At 40.7% G+C, this 25053-nt stretch overlaps 1 protein-coding gene across 1 annotated transcript in view; it reads right to left on the reverse strand.

Annotated features, from left to right (window-relative positions):
* Positions 1-326, reverse strand: part of CAPRIN1 (cell cycle associated protein 1) — a 43249-nt gene extending 42923 nt beyond the window's left edge. The window contains exon 1 of the mRNA XM_007521809.3: positions 88-326. The gene's annotated coding sequence lies outside the window, so the exon portion shown is untranslated. The remainder of the gene's footprint in view (positions 1-87) is intronic.
* Positions 327-25053: the final 24727 nt, after the last annotated feature.

Below are 25053 nucleotides of genomic sequence, written 5' to 3' on the forward strand. Positions count from 1 at the left end.
CAGCCCCTCGCGGAGGTGCAGGAGATCCGGAGGTAAAGGACACTCGCCCTTTCTCCTTCCAGCGCCGCGATCCGGGGTGGCGCTCACCGTGCGCGCGCGAAGGCCGCTGGAGGTCCCGAGTGGGCGGCGGAGGGGGGCTAAGGGTGGCGGTGCGTTCCCGGCAGTGTCGTGCGCTCGGTGGACGCAGGCCGTCTCACCCTGTCCCCGCTGCGCCGAGAGCCGCTGCTAGTGAGGCGAAGAGCTGGGAGCGGGAGGGACTTAGCCAGCCAGCCCTCTGGGGAGGAGGGGGCGGGAGGAGTAGCGGGCGGGGGCCTTCGCGGTCGCTCGAGCTGCCCAGCGCGAATGCCTGTGGGGAAGGTCCCCACGGACGTTCTGCCCACGCTGCCCAGGCCCCTATCTGGTGGGGCGGCTGCTAGGCGCAGGTCCAGACCACCTTGGAGAGGCCTCACAAGCCAGTCTTTACGTTTTGGAGCGATATGGAAGCTAGGGTCCTTCAGGCAAAGTCACTTGACATCTAAATGGGGACAATAGATGTCAAGCAGCTGGATCTGGGACTGGTGACTGCCCAGTGAAGAGCCCTTATTAGGTGGGGGTTGGGGGAGCAAAGGTTTCTGCAACTAAGGGGTGCGTGGAGTGGGTGGTGCAGCCCCAGCTTCTAGAATTCCTTCTGAATGCAGAGCAAGCAAACTTGCACACCCCGATTGGGCTTGGAAAAAAGACAACTCCACTTCCCCCACAAAACACCCCGAAACTTAGGAGGTCCTCCGTTAGAAATGAACGAGATGGGCGACTTTTTTTTTTCTTCTTAAATCTTGAAAGCCCAGGCTCTTAAAAAAAAAAAAAAAGTATTTTTAAGATGTCATCTGTCCAGTAGGCCTGAGTATTAACGAATCCGACTCCCTATTCTTTTAGATTTACCTAAAATGAGAATGAGGACCTGGGAAAATAGTGTAATGGTTAAATAGACTTAGGTGCTTGAGAGTAATGTCCCAGGTTCAATCCCCAGCAGTACTATAAGCCAGAGCTGAGCAGGGTTCTGGTGAAGAGAGAGAATGTTGATTATAATACAAAGAAAAAAGAAAAAACTTTCTTTAGAGGGAGGTAGTCCAGAAGAATTAGGCACAGGGTGGGGGCGGACAGTTAACAGGAAATAAGACACTAAGTGCTGGAAGGAAATGTATTAAAGGGAATATAATCAGTGGGGAACTCAGCAATACAGTATTGTATGACAACAGTAAATGACCAGTTTATAATTTTTAATTTTATGTGAAAGGGATTTAGAAGAGGATTCTACCAAACCCAGTGTTCCTTGGGGGAATAAAATGAGTAATACTGGCTGGCAACAATGTATCCTGGGGGAACCTAAGTAACAACAGCAGCCTCCAGTCACCACATTCCAGTTAGCTGCAAAGTCTTGTTATCTGTTCATTCAAGTGTTTACGGAGCACTTTACTATGTGATAGGGTTAGGGGAGCTCTTCAGTGTAGGGACAAAACAAAAATCTACGTGGAATTTGCATTCTAAAAGAAAATAATTACATGTGAAATGGTAAAATGTGAAAAGTGGGAGAGGGAAAAAGAAAACAAGATGGCCTGGAAAAACCTTCTGAAACTTCAGCCAAGACTGAAGGAATTAAAAGAAGAAAGATGAGCAGTTACCCTGGAAGTGGAAGAAGATTTTTCCAGGAAGATGGATCTGAGATGGAAATATTCTTAGTGGATTCAGGAGACTCCAAGGACACAGTGATTACAACCAAAGTAGATGAGATCAGAGACCAAAAAAAGGGGGGGGGGTCAATTTTAAGATTTTGAGAGTTTTTTTGGTTTTGTTTTTTGCTTTGTTTCGTTTTTTTTTTTTTTTTTTTTTTAACCAGAGCACTGCTCTGATAAAATCAGGAACTTGAAGCATTAAATTCCCAACTCATCAGTTGAGCTATCTCCCTGGCCACATTAAAGTCAATGAAATTTGCAAAAAATAAGTTTTGGCGAGAAATCCCTTTATTTCTCAAAACTTGATCAATGTCTTTAAGATCAAACATGAATTACTCTGAAGTAGGCAAATTCTTAGAACCACAGCATCAGAAATCCCAAGAATGGAGTCAAGAGTACCTTTTAGGTGTTGTGTTGGTTTATGAGAACCAAAAGCCTAAACAGACAGCTAATGTTTCAGGTGATTCTATTAAAAAAAAAGAAGGAAAAACCCTCTCCTATCTTTCCTTGGCACATTACCCAGAAGCAGTTAACTGAAATATGTTCACCAAAATCAGGTTTTGCGAGGAAAAGGAACTGTTGAGATGGGACAGGATGACACAATACAGTTGGCAAAGGCCTGTCTCACTTGATATGGTTCTCTCAGGACAGGCTAGATTATGTTGCAGTGACAGTCCTAAAATTATTTTTTTACTCAAAACAGATAATCTGCTAACTATACTCCATAGCTCAAGTAGTCCTCCATCTAGTTATGTAAATAAAGTAACTTCATCTACATATTTTCTATACCCCTTTGGAGTCACAAGGAGTTTTGAGTAGTTGGAACATGTGGTTTGTAGAACCTAAAATATCTAAAAGTGTGCCAGTCCCTAGCTTAATAAACATAAGATATGCACTCATCATGGTTCAGCAGAGAACTCTGTTCCCAGTGGTCACTCAGATTTAAGATGATGCAGAAACTAAGCCTTGTCCTGAGTGTTGCTAATTGCTATCTCATATGAAAGAGATAAGAAAAGGTCAAATACTCCAGACAGGTTGACTTGTTTCTTGTGTGCTCACAATTCATTGGGGAGAAAGTGTCATAGGCCCCCATCCAACCTAGAGATGTTATATCAAATGACGAGGTAAGCCAGGTGAACCAGAAATATTTGATAAACACACATAGCTGTCATCCTCTTATCTTCCTACAATACATCACCCCAACCCCATTACCTTGTTCTGATGTCTTTGCAGCTGTTTGTTCAGGTTAAGGATTCTAGATAGACTGTTAATTTTTTTCCCTTTTGTTGCCCTTGTTTTTTATTGTTATTGTTATTGATGATGATGTTGTTAGATAGGATAGAGAAATGGAGAGAGGAGGGGAAGACAGAGGGGTGAGAGAAAGAGACACCTGCAGACCTGCTTCACCGCTTGTGAACTGATTCCCCTGCAGGTGGGGAGCTGGGGGCTCAAACCGGGATCCTTTGGCAGGTCCTTGGCTTTGCGCCACATGCGCTTAACTCCAATAATGGTTTACAAGATTACAAGAACACAGGCTTATAGTTCCACACCACACCCACCACCAAAGTCTGTGAGTCTCTCTTCAGTTCTCGCACAGTCTTAGAAAGTTTGATATTTTTTCACATTTTCCAATTCCCTGTATTCTACTTATGAACAAAATTGTCCAATCTTTTACTTCCTTAATTCATTAATCATAGTCGCCTGCAGTTCCCAAGGGAGACAATATCACCTATTTATTTTTTACATGTATTTTCAAATTTATTTTGTCTTGAGTAGAGACAAACTGAGAGGGAAGGGGGAAGATCAGAGAGAGAATGATAGAGACACCTGCAACCACTCTGTTTTGCTGCTTATGAAGCGTCCACCCTGTCAGTGGGGACTGGGAGCTTGACTCTGGGTCCTTGAACAATTTATTTTTGTTTTTGTTTTTTTTCCCAGAGCACTGAGAAGCTCTGGTTTATGGTGGTGCAGGGAATTGAACCTGGGACTTCAGAGCCTCAGACATAAGAGTCTCTTTGCATAACCATTATGCTATCTATCCCTGGCCATTTGAACACTTTAGTGTGTAAGCTCAACCAGTGAGCCACCACTCAGCCCCCATCTATATTAAATTTCATTTATTTTTTAATGTTTTTATTTTTTATAAAATTTTATTTAAAAAAAATATTTACTTGGGACTCTCCACATCTTTTTTTTATATATATTTTTATTTATTCACTTTTGTTGCCCTTGTTATTTTATTGTTGTAGTTATTGTTGTCATCGTCGTTGGATAGGATGAATTGAAATGGAGAGAGGAGGGGAAGACAGAGAGGGAGAAAAAGACACCTGCAGACCTGCTTCACCGCCTGTGAAGCAACTTCCCAGCAGGTGGGGAGCCGGGGGCTAGAACCGGGATCCTTATGCCTGTCCTTGTGCTTTGTGCCACGTGTGCTTAACCCACTGCGCTACTGCCCGACTCCGTTATATTTTTTTAAGGAGAGTACTGCTCATCTCTGGTTTATGGTAGTGTGGGGGATATCTACCCCTGCCCTTTTTAATGTTATTTTCTTTATCGGATAGAGACAGCCAGAAATCAAGAGGGAAGGGGTAATAGAGAAGGGAGAGAGGGTGGAGGAAATAGCATAATGGTTATGCAAAGAGACTATCATGTCTGAGGCTCCAAAATCCCAGGTTCAATCCCCCGTACCACGATAAGCCAGAGCTAAGCAGTTCTCTGGTATCTCTGTCTCTCTCTCTCTGCATCTCTCTCAAAAATATAATAAAATTTAAAGAGAGAGAAAGGAGAGAGACAGACACCTGCAGCACTGCTTCACCACTCGCAAAGCTTTCTCACTGCAGGTGGGGGCTAGAACCCAGGTCCTTGCACATTGCAACATGTGCGCTTCTTCTCAAAAAGGTGCACCACCACCTGGCCCGATTTCATTTATATTTAATGAGAGAGTTACAGAGAAAAGATACAAAGAGACCAGAATAGTGCTCAATTCTGGCTTATAGTAGTGCTTGTGATGAGACCTCAGGCATAAATGGCTTTTTGGATAAAACTATGCTGTTTCCCAAGCCCTGAATTGTTGTGGTTTTGTTTGTGTTTTCCTGTCCTTTGGAGACATGTCCTAGGAGTAGTATTGCAAGATTATAAGGTATTTCCATTTTTATTTGTTTTAAGAATTCTTCATACTGGGGAGTCGGGCAGTAGTGCAGCAGGTTACAAGGCACACACTCAAGGACTGGTGTAAGGATCTGGTTTCGAGCCCCTGGCTCCCCACCTGCAGGAGGAGTGGCTTCGCAGGCGGTGGAGCAGGTCTGCAGGTGACTATCTTTCTCTCCCCCTCTCTGTCTTCCCCTCCTCTCTCCATTTCTCTCTGTCCTATCCAACAACAAGAACAATAACTACAACAACAACAAAAAAAAACGGGCAACAAAAGGGAATAATTTAAATAAATTTTTTTTTTTTTATTAAAGAAAGGATTAATTAACAAAACCATAGGGTAGGAGGGGTACAACTCCACACAATTCCCACCGCCCAATCTCCATATCCCACCCCCTCCCCCGATAGCTTTCCCATTCTCTATCCCTCTGGGAGCATGGACCCAGGGTCATTGAGGGTTGCAGAAGGTAGAAGGTCTGGCTTCTGTAATTGCTTCCTCGCTGAACATGGGCGTTGACTGGTCGGTCCATACTCCCAGTCTGCCTCTCTCTTTCCCTAGTAGGATGGGTCTCTGGGGAAGCTGAGCTCCAGGACATATTGGTGGTGTCTTCAATCCAGGGAAGTCTGGCCGGCATCCTGATGACACCTGGAACCTGGTGACTGAAAAGAGAGTTAACATACAAAGCCATACAAATTGTTGAGCAATCATGGACCCAAAGCTTGGAAAAGTGGAGAGGAAGTATTAGGGAGGTACTCACTGCAAACTCTAGTATACTTCTGCTTTCTTACTTTGGTGCCATACTCCAAACTCAGTCAATTTCTGCTTTGCGTTTCTACTTCTTTTTTTTTTTTTTTTACATGCATAACATTCCCCAGATTCCCATTTAGCAATACAACCCCCACTATTTCATTCATCATTTTTCATGGACCTGTATTCTCCCCACCCACCCACCCACCCCAGAGTCTTTTACTTTGGTGTAATACTCCAATTCCATTTCAGGTTCGACTTGTGTTTTCTTTTCTAATCTTGTTTTTCAACTTCGGCATGAGAGTGAGATCATCCCATATTCATCCTTCTGTTTCTGACTTATTTCACTCAACATGATTTTTTTTCAAGGTCCATCCAAGATCGGCTGAAAACGGTGAAGTCACCATTTTTTACAGCTGAGTAGTATTCCATTGTGTATATATACCACAACTTGCTCAGCCACTCATCTGTTGTTGGACACCTGGGTTGCTTCCAGGTTTTGGCTATTACAAATTGTGCTGCCAAGAACATATGTGTACACAGATCTTTTTGGATCGATGTGTTGGGTTCCTTAGGATATATCCCCAGGAGGGGAATTGCAGGGTCATAGGGTAGGGCCATTTCTAGCCTTCTGAGAGTTCTCCAGACTGTTCTCCACAGAGGTTGGACCAATTGACATTCCCACCAGCAGTGCAGGAGGGTTCCTTTGACCCCACACCCTCTCCAGCATTTGCTGCTGTTACCTTTTCTGATGTGTGACATTCTCACAGGAGTGAAGTGATATCTCATTGTTGTCTTGATTTGCATTTCTCTGACAATCAGAGACTTGGAGCATTTTTTCATGTGTTTCTCGGCCTTTTGGATCTCTTCTGTGGTGAATATTCTGTCCAATTCCTCCCCCCATTTTTGGATGGGGTTATTTGTTGTCTTGTTGTTGAGTCTGGTAAGCTCTTTATATATGTTGGTTATTAAACTCTTATCTGATGTATGGCATGTAAAGATCTTCTCCCATTCTGTGAGGGGTCTCTTGATTTGGGTAGTGGTTTCTTTTGCTGTGAAGAAGCTTTTTAATTTGATGTAGTCCCATAGGTTTATACTTGCCTTAGTCTTCCTTATAATTGGATTCGTTTCATTGAAAATGTCTTTAAAATTTATGCGGAAAAAAGTTCTGCCAATATTTTCCTCTAAGTATCTGATAGTTTCTGGTCTAACATCCAAGTCCTTGATCCACTTGGAATTTACTTTTGTATTTGGTGAAATACAGTGATTCAGCTTCATTCTTCTGCATGGTTCAACCCATTGTTTTCAACACCATTTGTTGAAGAGACTCTGTTTCCCCCCATATAATAGTCTGGGACCCTTTGTCAAAGATTAGATGTCCATAGGTGTGGGGCCTCATTTCTGGGCTCTCAATTCTATTCCACTGGTCAGTGTGTCTGTTCATGTTCCAGTACCAAGCAGTTTTGATGACAATGACCCTATAATATAGTTTGAGATCTGGCAGTGTGATGCCTCCGGTTCTGTTCTTTTTTCTCAAGATTGTTTTGGCAATTCTAGGTCTTTTCTGGTTCCAGATAAACATTTGTAGCATTTGATCTATTCTCCTAAAAAATGTGCTTGGGATCTTGATGGGGATAGCATTAAATTTGTAGATGGCTCTGGGTAATATATTCATTTTGATGATGTTAATTCTTCCAACCCATATACATGGAATATCTTTCCACTTCTTTGTGTCTTTTTCAATTTCTTTGAGTAGTGACTCATAATTTTCAGTATACAAGTCTTTCACTTCTTTGGTTAGGTTTATTCCTAGATATTTTATTGTTTTTGTTGCTATAGAAAAAGGAACTGATTTCTGGATTTCAATTTCTTCTAACTTAGTGTTTGCATAGAGGAATGCCACTGACTTTTGAATGTTAATTTTATAGCCTGACACATTACTGTATTGCCTGATGATTTCCAAAAGCTTCTTGCTAGATTCCTTAGGTTTTTCCATGTATACTATCATGTCATCTGCAAATAAGGAGAGTTTGACTTCTTCTCTTCCAATCTGTATTCCTTTAATTCCTTGCTCCTGCCTGATTGCTATGGCAAGAACTTCCAACACTATGTTGAATAGTAATGGTGATAGTGGGCAGCCCTGTCTAGTACCTGATCTGAAGGGAAATGCTTCCAGTTTTTCACCATTGAGTATGATGTTGGCTGTAGGTTTGCTATATATAGACTCCACTATCTTCAGGAATTTTCCATCTATTCCTATTTTTTGTAGTGTTTTGATCATAAAGGGATGTTGTATTTTGTCAAAGGCTTTCTCTGCATCTATTGATATGACCATGTGGTTTTTGGTTTTGCTTTTGTTGATGTGGTGGATCACATTGATTGATTTACGTATATTAAACCAACCTTGCATGCCTGGGATAAACCCCACTTGGTCATGATGAACAATGTTTTTGATATACTGCTGTATCCGGTTGGCTAGAATTTTGTTCAATATTTTCGCATCTATGTTCATCAGAGATATTGGTCTGTAGTTTTCTTTTTTGGTTGTGTCTCTGTCTGCTTTTGGTATCAGGGTGATGTTGGCTTCATAGAAGCTGGCAGGGAGTATTCCAGTGTCTTCAATCTTCTGGAAGACTTTTAAAAGTAGAGGTATTAGTTCTTCTTTGAAAGTTTTGTAGAATTCATTTGTAAAACCATCTGGTCCAGGACTTTTATTTTTGTGAAGATTTTTGATAACTGTTTCAATTTCATTAGCTGTGATGGGCCTGTTCATGTTATCCACTTCCTCTTTACTTAGTTTTGGAAGTTGGTAGGTATCTAGGAAATCATTCATTTCTTCCAGGTTCTCTAACTTGGTGGCATATAGTTGTTCATAGAAGCCTCGCATGATATGTTGAATTTCTGCAGTGTCTGTTGTGATATCTCCTCTTTCATTTACTATCTGATTTATTTGGGTCTTCTCCCTTTTTTGTTTTGTGAGTCTGGCTAAAGGTTTGTCGATTTTGTTTACTCTTTCGAAGAACCAACATTTACTTTCATTGATCTTTTGTATGGTTTTCCTATTCTCAATGTTATTTATTTCTGCCCTAACTTTAGTAATTTCTGTCCTTCTGGTTGCTTTAGGGTTCCTTTGTTGTTCTTCTTCTAGGTCTTTAAGATGTGCAGTCAGGCTGTTTATTTGTGCCTTTTCTTGTTTCCTAATGTGTGCTTGTATAGCTATGAACTTCCCTCTTAGGACTGCTTTAGCTGTGTCCCAAATATTTTGATAGCTTGTGTCTTCATTTTCATTGAACTCTCGAAACATTTTGATTTCTTCCTTGATTTCCTCTTTGACCCAGAAGTTGTTAAGAAGTGTACTGTTGAGCTTCCACATTTTGGTACTGTTACTAATCTTTTGTTGATTGTTAAGTGTTAGTTTAATTCCACTGTGGTCTGAGAAGATGCTTGGGATGATTTCAGTGCTCTTGAATAGGCTGATGCTGTCTTTGTGGCCTAACATATGGTCTATCCTTGAGAATGATCCATGTGGATTTGAGTAAAATGTGTATTCCAGTTTCTTGGGATGAATGACTCTGAAAATGTCCAATAGTTCTAGTTTATCTATCTCTTCATTTAGCTCCCTTATGTCTTTACTGATTTTCTTCCTGGATGATCTGTCAAGTTGAGAGAGTGGGGTGTTGAAGTCCCCTACTATGATTGTGTTACTGTTAATATATTGCTGTAGCTCTTTCAGTAGATGTTTGATGTATTTAGATGGCTTCTCATTGGGTGCATAGATATTAATAATTGTTAAGTCCTCTTGATTGACTGATCCTCTGAGCATTAAGTAGTGTCCATTCCTATCTTTTTTAATCTTATCTATTTTAAAGTCTATCATGTCAGATATGAGAATAGCTGTTCCTGCCCTTTTTTGTGGGCCATTGGCTTGAATGATAGTTTTCCATCCTTTCACTTTAAGTCTGTGTTTGTCTTGTTGCGTTAGGTGAGTTTCCTGTAGACAACATATTGTTGGGTTGTGTTTTCTTTTTTTTTTTTCTTTTTTTTTTTTTTTTTGGGTTGTGTTTTCTGATCCATCTTCCTACTCTGTGTCTTTTAATAGGTGAATTCAGGCCATTGACATTTATTGATATCAAAGATTGAAGATATTTTAACGCCATTCTTGTAGAGTTTTAGAGTGTTTTGATATATGTTCTATTTGTGGTGGTCTGGTTGTTTATAGGAAACCTTTCAGAACTTCTTTCAAGGCAGGCTTGGTGATGGTTGCTTCCTTCAACTGTTGCTTGTCTGAGAAGGTTTTGATGCTTCCATCTAGTCTGAATGACAATCTAGCAGGATATAGTATTCTTGGCTGAAAGCCTTTCTCATTGAGCACTCGATAGATATCTTGCCATTCTCTTCTGGCCTGTAGTGTTTGTATGGAGAAGTCTGCTGCTAATCTTATGGGTTTTCCTTTGTAGGTGACTCTTTGTTTTTCTCTTGCAGCCTTGAGGATCCTTTCTTTATCCTTATTCCTTTCCAATCTAAGTATGACATGTCTTGGTGTTTTTAGGTCTGGGTTAATTTTGTTTGGGACCCTTTGGGCTTCTTGAATCTTTATGTCTTTGGTGTTGTCTAGACTAGAGAAATTTTCAGCTATTATGGCCTGGAGAACGCTTTCTTCCTCCCCTTCTCTTTCTTCCTCTGGTAAGCCAATAATGCGTATATTGTTTCTTTTGAAGTCATCCCATAGGACTCTGTTGTTGTTTTCAGCATCTCTTAATCTCTTTTTGAGATCTCTTACTTCTTTTTTAGTTGTCTCTAATTCATCCTCAATCTTGCTAATTCTGTCTTCAGCCTCATTGATTCTATTCTCTCTGCCCTCTACTGCTTTCTGGAGTTCATCTATTTTGTTGCCCTGCTCTGATACTGTTTTAGCTTGTTCAGCTAGTTGCCTTCTTAGCTCAGTGATTTCAGCTTTCAGCTCTCTAATAACCATGAGATTATTAGAATTTTCTTCCATATTCTCATTTGTTGTTCCTGCAGTTCTGATTACAATTTTTTCAAATTCTTTACTCACTCCTGTTATTATTTCCTTAGCTAATGTTTGGATGTTGAACTCGTTGTTTTGTGCTTCGCCCTCTGGAGGACTTTTAGCTGTCCTGGTTCGAGTCTCCATTATTTTTTCTTGTTGTTTTAACCATTTTATATAAGTTAACAGTTTTTTCAATCCCTGAGTTGGAGTTCAGTGGTGTAAAAGCCTTTTTTTTTTTTCCCCTGTAGGCTATGGTAGCCTGAGGGCTTTTAAACTATCAATAGGCTTCTTGGCTTAATCAATGACTCCTGACCAAGAGATAAAGCAGGGTGTGGCAGAGATAATCCAGTGGTTATACAAAGAGACTTTCACAGCCCTTCAGCTATGCCACCGAGGTATAGGTCTTCTCCTGAGTTTCCCGGTTAGATCTCTGTCCCCTGGTGTCCCTCCCTGTTGCTGCTCCAGATTCTGAGGGTAGTAGCAATGGAGACTCAGAGTTGTACTTGGTGAGTCTCTGGGGAGTCCTTTCCTCCCTTCAGCTGTCCCCTTGTTGGTGGAGCAGACTGGAGGTGGTGTCTCCACTGACAAACTGTCGAACTGTTAGCAGTCACTTAATCTCTCCTTAGGCCCCTCTCTCCTCTCTGTCACCAGCCATGCGTGTTTGTACTCACGGGTGATTTACTGGGTTTCTGTGGTCATTCTAGTCCTGTCTTGTTTCGGTCCGGGTGGTCTCCTTTGCTATTCCTAGTTGATCCAGGAGAGGAGAGGAGAGGAGAGAAAGCGATCTGCTGCTCGTAGCTCCGCCTCCCTTTAAATAAATTTTTAAAAAAGAATTATTCATACTGTTTTCAAAAGAAACTAGCACTTTGCAATCCCACCAGCAGTGTAACAGTTCCTTTTTTCAAGGAAGACCAATAAATTTAAAAGTGTGTTTAGTTTGTCTTCCTGCCCAGCTGAAGTCATGGTGTCAGCAAACCAAATATATCTGTTTCTTACTTAAAAGGAGACTGAGTTTTCTATCTAAAAATTTTTTTCAATGTAAATTTTTAACACTTGGGTGGGGATAGACAGCATAATGGTTATGCAAAGAGACTCTCATGCCTGAGGCTCCAAGATCCCAAGTTCAGTTCCCTGTAACACCATAAACTAGAGCTGAGCAGTACTCTGGTAGAAAAAAATAAATAAATACAATAATAAATATAAAGGGGTTTCCTGCTTAATCAGTAGAATAGATAAGTCTATAAATATAAAACACTTTTTTTTTTTTTTTTACCTCCAGGGTTGTTGCTGGGGCTCAGTGCCTGCGCTAAGAATCCACTGCTCCTGGAGGCCATTTTTCCCATTTTGTTGCCCTTGTTGTAGTTGTTATTGTTGTCATAGCTGTTGTTGTTGTTGGATAAGACGGAGAAAAATCGAGAGAAGAGGGGAAGACAGTCAGGAGGAGAGAAAGACACCTGCAGACCTGCTTCACTGCTTGCGAATTGACCTCCGGCAGGTGTGGGTGTGGAGGGGACTCAAACCGGGTTCCTTACACAGGCCCTTGTGCTTTGCGCCATGTGCACTTAACCCGCTGCACTCCTAGCCAGCTCCTAGAAAAGACTTCTTAATGCCAAAATCCTTGGAACTGAAGATATACCCAATATTAATATATTTTAATAACATGAATCTCCTAAGTTGACATTCGCTTGTTTAATTCATTACACTACAGCACTCTGAAGTCTCCATAGTCAAGTGAAATAAATAATTTAGCCATGCTTATACTGATAATTTTGAAAAAATATTTCAGCTGTTTAAAGATGAGTCACCCGTAAGTAGTGGAAAGTTTATTTGTTAGAAAAGACAAGAGGGGGAGGGGGTGGTGCACCTGGTTGAGGGAACATGTTACAGTACACCAGAATCGGTTTCGAGCCACTGGTCCCTACCTGCAGAGGAAAAGTTTTGCAAGAGGTGAAGAAGTGTTCAGGTGTCTATCTCTCTATCTCTATCTCCCCTGCCTCTCTATTTCTGGCTGTCTTTATCCAATAAATAAATACAGATAATAAAAATAAAAGAGGAGACCTGGGCTGGGGAGACAGCATAATAATGGTTATATGAAAACATTCCATGCCTGAAACGCTTGCTTTTTTTTGCCTCCAGGGTTATTGCTGGGTCTCGGTGCCTGCACTACGAATCTACTGCTCCTGGAGGCCATTTTTTTTTCCCTTTTGTTGCCCTTTGTTGTTTATCATTGTTGTTGTTATTATTGTTACTGCTGCCGTTGTTGGATTGGACAGAGAGAAATTGAGAGAGGAGGGGAAGACAGGAGGAGTGAAAAATAGACACGTGTAGACCTGCTTCACAGCTTGCAAAGTGACCTCCAAGCAGGTGGGGAGTCAGGGGTGGAACCAGATTCTTATGCTGGCCCTTGGGCTTTTTGCCATGTGCACTTAACCCGCTGCGCTACCGCCCAACTCCGGCCTGAAACTCTTTTTAAGATCCCAGGTTCAATCTCCAGCACCATCATAATTAAGCCAGTGCTCTGTTTCCTCTCTTGTGTGTATCTCTCTTTCACTAAAAGAATGATTTTTTTTTTGCCTCCAGGGTTATTGCTGGGGCTCAGTTCAATACTGTGGATAAGGCAGAGAGAAATTGAGAGGGGAGAGGAATATAGAGAAGGATGGTCACCTGCAGGTGGGAAGCCCGGATCCTTGAGCTTCATACTGTGTGCTAACCAGGTAGGTGCACCTCCACCTTCTGGCCTCCCATGAACAGCCTCTCTGCATGAGACTGCTAGAAACCTCATCTAGGTGTGAACTGCATTGTTTGCCATAGCTAAAGTTCTTGTTTTTCAGTCAGTTTACCACAGTGGATGACATTGCTGAAATCAGCAATAGACTTTTTTTTTTTTTCTAATTAACAGAGGTATTATTCCTATTTATATTCTAGAGCACTGCTCAGCTCTGGCTTATGGTGATATAGGCAATTGAATCTGGCACTTGGGAGCCTCAGGCTTGACAGACTTTCACATTACTATTATACTATCTTCTCCATCCAGCAGTAGACTTTTTTTTTTTAATCATTTTATTGGAAGGTTAATAGTTTTCAGTATGGTTGTTGGTATGATCGGATACAATCTCTCCTCTCCCCATGGTAGGGGTCTGTGGTCTCACCTCTAGCAATAGGAATTTCTATCACAATTACTTGTCTGCTGTTGTGAACAAATCATTAGACTTCCTTTTCAAGAGAAAAGGGAGAAAGCAAGGTCAGGTTGAAAGAAATAGCATAGCATCTGGAACCTGGTGGCTGAAAAAAGAGTTAACATATAAAGTCAAACAAACTTTTTTTTTTTTAGCATTTATTTATTTATTCATGAGAAAGATAGGAGAGAAAGAACCAGCCATCATCACTCTGGTACATGTGCTGCCAGGGATCGAACTCACAACGTCATGCTTGAGAGTCAAGTGCCTTAGCCACTGTACCACCTCCCAGACCACATATCTATCTTTCTAAATTGTAATAGTTCACTTAGAAATGCAGCTTCATGTGTCTGGTGGAGTTTTTTTTTTTTTTTTTAAGTTTCCATTCTTGCTTATGTCAGTATGAAAGTTTGATCTTCACCTGTTTTTATTTTATTTTATTTTATTTTAATTCTTATTTATTTATTTATTGGGGAATTACTGTTTTACATTCAACAGTAAATACAGTAGTTTGTACATACATAACATCCCCCAGTTTCCCATTTAATAATACAACCCCCACTATGTCATTTATCATCTTTCATGGACCTGTATTCTCCCCACCCACCCACCCCAGAGTCTTTTACTTTGGTGCGATATGCCAATTCAATTTTTTTTTAATTTTTTAATTTTATTTTCCTCCAGGGTTATTGCTGGGCTCGGTGCCTGCACCATGAATCCACCGCTCCTGGAGGCCATTTTCCCCCCTTTTCTTGCCCTTGTTGTTGTAGCCTTGTTGTGGTTATTATTATTGCCATTGTTGACATTGTTGGTTGTTGGATAGGACAGAGAGAAATGGAGAGAGAGGGGAAGATAGAGAGGGGGGAGAGTAAGAGAGACACCTGCAGATCTGCTTCACCGCCTGTGAAGCGACTCCCCGGCAGGTAGGGAGCCGGGGGCTCCAACCGGGAATCTTACGCCGGTCCTTGCGCTTTGCGCCACATGCGCTTAACCCACCGCGCCACTGCCCGACCCCCAGTTTTTTTGTTTTTTTTTAAGAATTTATTTATTTATGAGAAATATAGGCAGAGAGAGAAAGAACCAGACATCACTCTGGTACATGTGCTACCGGGATTGAAGTCAGGATCTCATTGTTGAGAATCGAGTGCTTTATCCACTGCTCCACCTCCCAGACACTGTTCACAAGATACTGTTGTTTCTTACTGAACAGATTTTAGGAGGTATGCCCTGTTTTCAACATAAAAACGAAAATAAGTTGACTACATTCACTAAAGTTCGATATAGTATCAGTTGTTTGTCATCTTAACTTGATATTCCTATTTCAGTGGACCCCAACCTGAGAAATATTGGTTGACCCAAGATATTTGACAACATCTGGAGGTATTTTTTAGCAGTCATAACTTGGGGGGTAGGGAGCTATCAACATTTAGTGGGTAGAAGCCAAGAATGATTCTTTTTTTTTTTAATTATTATCTTTATTTATGTATTGAATAGAGACAGCCAGAAATTGAAAGGGAAGATAAAAAATTGAGGGGGGAGATAGGAGAGAAACAGAAACCTGCAACACTGCTTCACCACTTGCAAAGCTTTTCCCCTGTAGGTGGGGACTGAGGGCTTGAACACGGGTCTGTAGTGTGTGCACTAAACCAGATGCACCACCACCTAGCCCTCTCCTTTCTTTCAAAATACAAAAAATAAATATATTTCTCTCTTCCTCTCACTCTCTCCTACTATCTTTCTCATAAATAAATAACTAAAATTAAAAATATATATCATCTAAGCACTATATTATAATTACATGGGAAAGAGTTAGAAAACATTGTAGGTCCTGCATTACTTTTTATTTAATTTGATAGAGACAGAAAGAAATTGAGAGAAAAGGGGAGGTAGAGGGACAGAGAGATAGACACCTGCAGCACTGCTTCACTGGTCATGAAGCTTTTCTGCTGTAGATGGGACCAGTGTCTTTAACCCAGATCCTTGTACATGGTAACGTGTGCTCAACCAGGTGTGCCATCACCTAGCCCTCCGACATTACTATTATTACTTTTGAAGATTTTTAGTCATTTGTTGTCATTGCTGTTGTTTTGTTTTTCTTACAGGATCTCTGGTTTATGGTGGTGTGGGGAGTCTGAACCTGGGACTTTAGAGTCTCAGGCATGAGGATCTTTTGCTATCTCCCTGGATGCCTACATAACTTTTTTTTTCTCCCTTGTATAGAATGGAGAATTTGCATTTCATAAAAGCTGATGTGGAGCTCTTATGAAAGTAGAGTAAATAATCTCCAGTTAGGTGAGAAAGGACAAGCAAATTCAAGTTGTTGATTATCAAATTGGATTATCAAATTGGAGAGAAAAATGTTGAAAAAACCATGCTGAGGGGAGTAGGGCGGTAGCGCAGTGTGTTAAGCGCACGTGGCGCAAAGCACAAGGACCAGCAGAAGGATCCCGGTTGGAGCTCCAGGCTCCCCAGTGATGAAGCAGGTCTGCAGGTGCATATCTTTCTCTCCCCCTCTCTGTCTTCCCTCCTCTCTCTATTTCTCCCTATCCTATCCAACAACGACAATAATAACAATAAAACAACAAGAGCAACAAAAGAAAATAAATAAAATATTTTTAAAAAAGAATGATTAAAAAAAAGAAACCATGCTGAGTAAAGAATGCTGGCAAGTTGGTGGATGAAGGTTAGAGTAAGTGAATGGAATGAGAAGTGACTCAGCAAATCTGATGTATATACTATGTATTGTACATACTGCATATTGTATCTTCTTGTGATATATATATATATATATATATATATACATATATATATGAACAAAAATTGTAGCCAGGGAAATGGCTCAGTGGGTTGAGTTCAATTACACCTTACTTGTGTGAGCTCCCAAATTCAGTCCTAGCACTGTATATGTTGGAGAGATGCTCTGGTTCTCTCTCTCTCTTTCTCTTTCTCTCTCTCAATAATAGGTCTCATTTTGTTTTCTTCTTTGTTTATTTGTGAGAGAGAGTAAGAGACTATACACCACACTTTCCTTCAGTATGAGGAGGGGGTGTGTTAAGGCTGGATCATTTACATGGCAAAGCAGCACGCTAGCCAGGTGAACTTTTTGTCAGCCCAAATCTTTACGATAAAGATTTATTTTACCAGATCACTACTCAGCTCTGGCTTATGGTGGTGCTGGGGATTGAACCCGGAATTTTTGGTGCCTCTGACATAAAAGTTTTTTTTTTCATAACCAGCGTGTTCCTTATTAAAAGAACATACTCTCTATCATGAGTAGATAAGCAGTTTACACGTAACAACGGTCATGCAAATCATCATTTCCTTCAAAATTGTTTAAAAAAGAAAAAAGACTGTATTCCTTTTCTTTTCTTTTTCTTTCTTTTTTTTTGTTTTTTACAAGTGATATTGCAAATTGAACCTGGGACCTCAAAGCCTTGGTCATAAAAATCTTTTTCACAGGGGAGCTAGGCAGTTAGGCATATATACTATCATGTGCAAGGACCCAGGTTCGAGCTCCTGCTCCCCACCTGCCAGGAGGATGCTTCCCCTCTCAATTTCCCTCTGTCCTATCCAGTAAAATAGAAAGAAAAGAAATTCATAGTTCCTGCACTGAATCCTGGTGGCAATCTTTTTACATAACTATTATTCTATTTCCCCATCCCTCCTTGGCATCTTGGCATTCTTTTTTTTTTCCTTCTCATCTTCCTCCTCCTCTTCTAAAATTTTTATTTATTACTGGATAGAGACAGAGGGAAATTGAGAGAAGAGGGGGGAAAAGAGGGAGAGGGATACCTGCAGCTTTACTTTACAACTCATGAAGCTTTCCCCCTGCAGGTGGGGACCAGGGGCTAGAACCCAGGTCCTTGAGCACTATAATGTGAGCAGTTAGCTAAGTGCACCACCAGCTGGCTCCTGCTTTTGTTCCCCCCCCATACTTTATTGGGTTGTTGGATTACAATATTGTATTGACACATGGGTACAATTTCTCATTTCCCTGTCAGTGACAGTTGTCCCCAGAATACTCTCACCTCAACTTAGGTCCTTTCCCACCATCATGCACCAGGAGAGTTACTGCTGACACTTCTCATAAATGCTATGTTACCGTCTACCTAAAGAAGAAAGAGATCCAAAGAGGCTGAGTGGTGGCATACACATTGCCATGTACAAGGACCGGAGTTCAAGCTCCTAAGCCTCCACTTGCAGGGGTGAAGGAGGGGGAGCTTAATGAACAGTGAATCAGAACAGCAGGTGTCTTTCCTTCTCTCTCTACTCTTTCTTTCTCAATTTCTCTCTGTCCTATCAAATTAAATAAATAAATAAATAGAAAAATAAATTTAAAAAAGAAGAAATAAATTCCAAATGACAGGTGAGTGGCTACAAAAGTTGTGTTCTGTATACACAACGGAATACTACTCAGCTGTGAAAAATGACAAAGTCATGTCCTTTGCCTTATCTTGGATGGAACTTGAAGAAATCATGTTAAGTGATATAAGTCAAAAAGAGAAGGATGAACTTAAAGATAGCACTTATAGATGAAACTAAAGAATTAAGGACAGAGGGAGTCGGGCGGTAGCACAGCGGGTTAAGCGCACGTGGCACGAAGCGCAAGGACCAGGGTAAGGATCCTGGTTTGAGCCTATGGTGGGAAGTGACTCCCACCTGCAGGGGAGTCACTTCACAGGCGGTGAAACAGGTTTGCAGGTGTCTGTCTTTCTCTCCCCCTCTCTATCTTCCCCTCTTCTTTCCATTTCTGTCTGTCCTATCTAACAACATCAATAATAACTACAACAACAATGAAAAACAAGGGCAACAAAAGGGAAAATAAATAAATATTAAAAAGAAAATAAAAGAAATAATTAAGGACAGAGAGGAAACACACAAAGTGAAACTCACACTGAGTGTGGTTATTGCACCAAAGCAAAGGACTCTGGGGATGAAGGGGGAGGGAGGGAGTGAAGAGAATCTTGGGGTTCTGTTGTGTGATGATAGAAAAAGACCTAAGTTGTAGGTGAAAGTGTTCTGCAGAGAACTTTCATGGGAAAATGAGAAATTGTACCCATATGTCAACACCTGCACTGTAAACCATTAGCCCCTCCTCAATAAAATGATAAAAAGAGATTAGTTCTGTTAAGGGACTACATATTGTCAAAGATAATAACTGTCTTTCTTAGTCATATGTGTGAAGCCAAAATGAGAACTCAACTGATTTCTGTAAAACACACTAGTCACAAATCGTCTGACTCTCTGAAGGTAACAGGGGTACAGTGACATGATGATCATCAGTCATCAAGAACAAACAGAGAGCTGGGGAGATAGCATCATAGTTATGCAAAAAACTCTCCTGCCTGAGGCTCTGAGTTCCCAGGTTCAATGCCCAGTAACACCATAAACCAGAACTGAGCAGTGCACTGGTCTCTTTCTCTCTTTGTATCTTTCACAGATTAATAAATAGTGGCCCTGGATGTGGTGTAGTAGATAAAGCATTGGACTCTGAAGCATGAGGTCCTGAGTTCAATCCCCAGCAGCACTCTGTTCCAGAGTGATGTCTGGTTCTTTCTTCCTCTTCTTTCTCATGAATAAATAAATAAGATATTTATAAAAAATAAACAGGACTATCCAAACTCTCAAACTGTATTGAATTTACAATTCCCAATATTTTAGAAAAAATACGCAGAGAATAGCCACTCATGGGGCCAGGCAGCGGTACACCTGGTTAAATGCACACATTTACACTGTGCAAGGACCGAGGTCATACCCCTGGTCCCCACCTACAGGGGGAAAGCTTCAAAGAGTGGTGAAATAGGGCTGCAGGTGTCTCTCTGTCTCTTTCTCTCTCTACCTCCCCCCTCCCCTCTCAATTTATCTCTGCCTCTATCCAATAATAAATAAATAAATAAATAAATTTTTAAAAATAGCTACTCCTTGAACCTGACCCCCAGTCCATACTGGATTAATAAGGATAGAGAGAAAAAAGGAAAATGACTTTGCTTGACTGCTTCAATTCATAGATAACACCAAATCATGATAAATAATGATTGTCACTGTGCTGTTGAATTCCTTAGATATTAACTATAACCTTTTCTCATGTACACCAGAACCCAATCTTTAGGAAAATTATCTCAAGGAAATATGAAGTCTTGTGGAGATGACAGTTGGCCCATGTCTACAACTTCAGGGAAACTGGTGGATTTCAGTGGGGAGACTGAAGATTCAGAACTCTGGTGATGGGAGTGGTGTGGATTTAAATCCCTGCTGACATGTAATTTTGTAAAATAAATATTAAGAAAATGAAAGAAAGAAAAGAAATATGAGGCCCACTCCCAAGTTCAGGTTCTTCCTGGACTTGAGTTCTCAGTTTAATTCTTTAATCAATTCACTAAAACTCGGAATTTGTTCTGTGTTTACATAACAGTTATTTAGATGATCTATCCAAGTTTGATGAAAGAAAAATTGGTGTTATGCAAATAATTTTCATGACTGAGACTGTGACAATGTGCAAGGACCTGGGGGGAAAATTAATATATATCCAAATTCATTCATTCTCCACTATCCCTCCTAAAGTTTCTGGCTACTGATAATTTTTGTCTCTGTGGATTCCCTTATTTTTGGACACTACAATATGTGGCCTTTGTGTCTGCCTTATTATATTTAGCATAATATATTCAAGATTCTGCCATTTTGTAACAAATGTTTAATTCCTTTTATGGTGGCAGCATTATAAAAATCTATTCTCTGGTTACACAACAGTTTGTTCATTTACCAGGTGATGACGGCTGGATTATTTCCACTTTTTTTTGGTAATTATGAATACTGTTGTTGGAACATTCATGTACAGATTTTTTTTTCTTATCTATTTATTTTTTTAACCAGAGCACTGTTCAGCTCTGGCTTATGGTGGTGCGGGGGATTGAACCTGGGACTTTGGAGCCTCAATCGTAAGAGTCTCTTTGCATAACCAGTATGCTATCTACCCTCCGCCCCATGTACAGATTTTTCTAACAGAAAACTTTTACATACACACACTATACATATTATTTATTTATTTATTTATTTATTATCATTAGTATTATTTTTTGTTGTCACTACTCCAGATAGAAAGAGAAAGGCAGAGATAGACAAAGGGAGAGAAGGAAAGACATCCTAGTGCTGAAGCCTCCCCCATGATAGTATGGACTAGACTCAAAGCTTGGTTTGCTGGATGGCAAAGCAGGCCCTGTCCCAGATGAGTTATCTTGTTGACCTGAGCATTTATTTTCAGTTCTCTAGGTGCATTTTTAAAACAGAATTTCTGTGCCATATGGTAACCCTATGTTTAAGTTTTTGAGCAGCTGCAAACTTTTTTGCATTCCTAAAGTCTGTGGATGAGACTTCTGGTTTTTCCATATCCTTACTAAGACTTATCATCTCCCAATTAAAAAAAAAATATTTTAACTTTATTTATTTGATTTGATAGGAGAGAAATTGAGAAGCAAAGGGGAGAGAGAAGGAGAGAGACAAAGAGACACCTACAGCCCTGCTTCACTGCTCATGAAGCTTCCCCTCCTGCAGATGGGGACTAGGTCTTCAACCCAGGTATTACCTTGTGCATAGTAATACATGCACTTAAGCAGGTGCACCACTGCCTCGTCCCTCCCAATGTTTTTTTTTAAGGGTATGGATATTTAATTTATTTTTTAAAATACTTAAAAATGTTTTAAAATATTTTATTTATTTTTTAAAATACTTAAAAATGTTTTATTTATTTATTCCCTTCTGTTACCCTTGTTGTTTGATTGTTGTAGTTATTGTTGTTGTTATTGATGTCGTCGTTGCTGGATAGGACAGAGAGAAATGGAGAGAGGAGGGAAAGACAGAGGGGGAAAGAAAGACAGACACCTGCTTCACTGCTGTGAAGCAACCCCCCCACTGCAGGTGGGGAGCCGGGTGCTCCGGTAACCTTGCAAGGGTCTGTGCTTTGCACCATGTGCGTTTAACCCGCTGTGCTACAGTCAGATGCCCCTTTTGCTCTCTTTCCCTAGTGAGGCAGAGCTCTGGGGACCCGGGACTCCAGGACACATTGGTGGGGTTGTCTGCCCAGAGAAGTCCTGTTGGCATCATGGTAGCATCTGGAACCTGGTGGCTGAAAAAAGAGTTAATATATAAAGCCAAACAAATTGTTGATTAATCATGAACCTAAAGGCTGGAATAGTGCAGATGAAGATTTGGAGTCTCTGTTTTGGAAAAAGCTAGTAGGACTACTTTAGTTATATTCCAAAGGGCCCATGACTATACTAGATTTCTCCTGAGCCTGACGTCTGATATGTGGTGGACCCAAGTTATTGTCTGGGGAGATGACATCATGGCTGGAAAAAGGACCAGAAAGCTAGATCGGGAAAGAGAGTAGGTCCTAAATATGGGAAAGGTGTATAAATATTGTTGACTATAAACCCCATCGATTTGATTTGGGGCCCATATTTTGCTTAAGAGCCTCTGTGACCTCCGCATCCCTGTAGGTCTGAGCTCGAATTCTGTGGTCATGAGTAGGAATGTTGCAAGCTCCCCCAATTTCAGGACTCATCTTCCTCAGGTGTTTGATAGAGTATGTTATTCAGCCTCCCTTCAGAGGATGGAGCATTCTCTACCGTTGTTGATCTACATTGAGGGCAAGGTCTTATGGGGGCCCACAAAGGGGTCCATTATGTTGTTCCTGATGGAGATGACCAAGGACAATGGAGAGAGGGATCTATTCAAGATCTAAGCCCATCATGTCTGTGTGGGAATCTCAGGACTCCCCAACTAGGGCCCCAGGTGATGCCTGATAGTGACTAAAGAGTCATCATTAAAGTAAGCCCGTATCTTGCCCTTTTTCAGTTTTTGTAGTCCTTATTTTGATAAGGTTAGCTTTGGAATGACTGAGGCAAGTGTAGTAGGAAGTAGGTAAGGAGAGTATCTAGGTCTAAGAAGAAACTATTTGATTAGGTACTTTATGGTGTCTTTTTAGGTCTTTCTACTTGCTTGCTGCATATACTGACTCACTGCAGACTATTGTGCACTTTTGCTTTCAGGTATATATTTTGCCCTAACTTATGGATACATGTATACATCTGCCCTATCTCATGGGATCTGGTCTATATTTAGGTTTTGGAGCTTTGTTAGGAAGTGAACCACCTGAAATGGAATTAGAGAATCCTATGAGAAAGGAAAGGTCTCACCTGAGTAATGAGGCTGAAGGGTTGACATTCTACGCCTGACATCTCTGGACACAGTCTGAAGTGAAGCATGCTGAGGTGGTATTTATTGCACTGGTTAAGTTGGGGCCAGCAGATGCAATACCATTTAGTATGAATTGAGAGAAGCATTCAGGAAAGTGAGCCCCACCCTAGAGGTTCTAGGACTGGGGGAAATATGGACTTCATAGAGGAAGCGGGAGGTTACTGCTGCCTTGGGGTTTGAGAAGGGAATAGTTATTACTATAATCAAATTATTTGGCAAATGGGTTAATTTTGAAAATACCATTGTTAGGATTTTCTGTATCATACACAACATCGCCATAATTTACGTCCTTTGATGTTATATATATATATATATATATATATATATATATATATATATATATAGCTGTGTCTTATAAAGTAACGCCACTGGTTGCTTCTGTTCTCCCTAGTCTAAGCTTTTAGGAGAGTCAACATTTCAAAGAACAAGTCATTATTATAAATGTATTAACAATTTGAGACCACTGTTAAAATTCAGTCTGATTACACGTTTGAAGTCTTAAGTGCTTAAATTGAAGGAACACATATTCAGCCTATGGTCTGTGGATTAAAAAGTTTGAGATATTCAATCAGTTTTTCCCCTGTCATAGTAAGTAAATAGTGATTTGTGAGACTACAAGTTAATAGGAGAGTACATCAACACCATTCCCACCACCAAAGGACTGTGTCTGATTCCCTCCCCCCTGGCCCAGTGAAGCTGAACATCTACTTTCACCCTCCACCCAGAGATTTTTACTTTGGTGCCCTCCTCCAAATTAAGTCAGATCTTGCTTTGAGTTTCCCTTTCTCAACTTCTGTTTATGAGTGGGATCATCCTATACTCATCTTTGTCTTTCTGACTCAGCTCGCTTAACATAATTCCTTCTAGCTCCATCCAAGATGGGTCAGAGAAGGTGGATTAATTGTTCTTAATAGCTGCATAGTATTACATTGTGTAAATATACCACAGTGTTCATCTGTTGTTGGGCACTTGGGTTGCTTCCAGGTTTTAGCTATTATGAATTGTGCTGCTATGAACATAGGAGTACATACCTCTTTTTGGTTGGGTGTTAGGGAGCCTTGGGGTATAACCCCAGGAGAGGAATTACTGGGTCATATGGAAGGTCCATGTCTAGCTTTATGAGGGTTCTCCATACTGCTCTCCACAGAGGTTGGACCAATTTACGTTCCCAACAGCAGTGCAGAAGAGTTCCTCTGTCCCCACAGCCTCTGCAGCATTTGTTGCTGCTGTCATTTTTGATGTATGCCATTCTCACAGCCTCCCAATGTTTTTATAACTATGCTAATAAATTAATCTTAATAGCAAGTTGTATCCCATAATAAGTTTGATTTGTATCACTGGGTGTCTTTTTAAAATGTTACTTAAATATTTATTATTATTACTACTATTACTATTATTATCACCAGAGCACTATTCAGTTCTGACTCATGGTGGTGCTAGGGACTGGACCTGTGACCTCAGAGCCTGAAAGTCTTTTGCATAACCATTACACTATTTCTCCAACCTATCACTGGGTATCTTTAGACAAGATTAGTTTCCTGGCCAGGGTGAGAGCATAGTGGAAATGTACAGGACTTGCCAGCAGGAGTGAGTTTGATCAGCAGCACAACATAAGTCAGAGTGATGCTCTGGTCTCTCTTTCTCACCAATCAGGAAACCTTTTGAAAAAGACAAGGATTTGTTTATTCTCTGCTTTAGTTGTGTAAGGTATGCTTTTGCAAGAAAATAGAGGGAAACCTTTTTAATTTCAAGGTCTTTTTTTTTTGGAAGGTGCTCTAGTCATTGGGGCTCATTGCTGGCATTACAAATCCACCTTTTCTGGCAGCCTCCCCCATTCCATGTCATTCGATAGGATAAAGAGATATTCTAAGGGGAGGGGAGATTGATACCTGCAGACCTGCTTCACTGCTCATGAAGCATCCTGTTGTAGTTAGAGAGCGGGGGCTTGAAGCTGGGTCCTTGTGTGTAGTACTATGTGTGCTTGACTGCTTGTGCCACCTCCAGGCCCTT

Source organism: Erinaceus europaeus, chromosome 17, assembly GCF_950295315.1.
Source record: "Erinaceus europaeus chromosome 17, mEriEur2.1, whole genome shotgun sequence".
Taxonomy (NCBI): domain Eukaryota; kingdom Metazoa; phylum Chordata; class Mammalia; order Eulipotyphla; family Erinaceidae; genus Erinaceus; species Erinaceus europaeus.